Genomic DNA, 647 nt, shown 5'->3' with positions numbered 1-647 from the left:
TTGCGGAAATGGAATCAAAGTCATGGCTAGAATCGGCTCTAGCCGCTTTAGATGAACGAAAAATATCTTTTTCTTGATGCCACTCATGTGAGTGGAAGGCTGTGTTATCAATAATTTTGTGAGCTTCGGTTGTGGTTTTCTTCATAATGGAACCACCAGCTGCTGTGTCGATGTCTTTTCTTGTAGCGACGTCGACGCCTTTGTAAAATATTTGCACTATTTGAAAAGTGTCTAAACCATGTTGAGGACATCCTCTTAACATTTTTCTGAATCTTGTCCACACCTCAAATAACGTTTCATTTGGCTTTTGCACAAACGTGGCAATTTCTCCTTGAAGTCTCACGGCTTTAGATGCAGGAAAGAATTTTTTAAGAAATTTCTCAACTAAAACATCCCATGTATCAATCGCTCCTCTAACCAATCTTTGGCTTCCCCCTTTAAAGTCCAGGGGAACAACATAAGATAAATAGTTTCATCCTCAACTTCTCGAATTTTAAATAGATTACAAATCCTATTAAAAGTCGAAGATGTTCGTTTGGATCTTCTTTTGTTGTACCACTAAATTGACACTGATTAGTGATCATCTGTAGGATTTGTCCTTTGATTTCAAAATCTGGCACATTAACATCTAGCTGATTAATGGCATG

General features: G+C 37.6%; 1 non-coding gene across 1 annotated transcript; it reads left to right on the top strand.

Moving 5' to 3' along the window:
• The first annotated feature begins 233 nt into the window (after nt 1-233).
• On the top strand, nt 234-340 carry LOC139878976 (small nucleolar RNA R71). The gene has a single exon (XR_011769834.1). It is a non-coding gene; the product is annotated as a small nucleolar RNA R71 (small nucleolar RNA).
• The last annotated feature ends 307 nt before the right edge of the window (nt 341-647 follow it).

The sequence above is a fragment of the Rutidosis leptorrhynchoides genome, chromosome 11 (genome assembly GCF_046630445.1).
Source record: "Rutidosis leptorrhynchoides isolate AG116_Rl617_1_P2 chromosome 11, CSIRO_AGI_Rlap_v1, whole genome shotgun sequence".
NCBI lineage: Eukaryota > Viridiplantae > Streptophyta > Magnoliopsida > Asterales > Asteraceae > Rutidosis > Rutidosis leptorrhynchoides.
The sequence above is the reverse complement of the archived record's forward strand: the minus strand, read 5'-3'. Positions and strand labels throughout refer to the sequence as shown.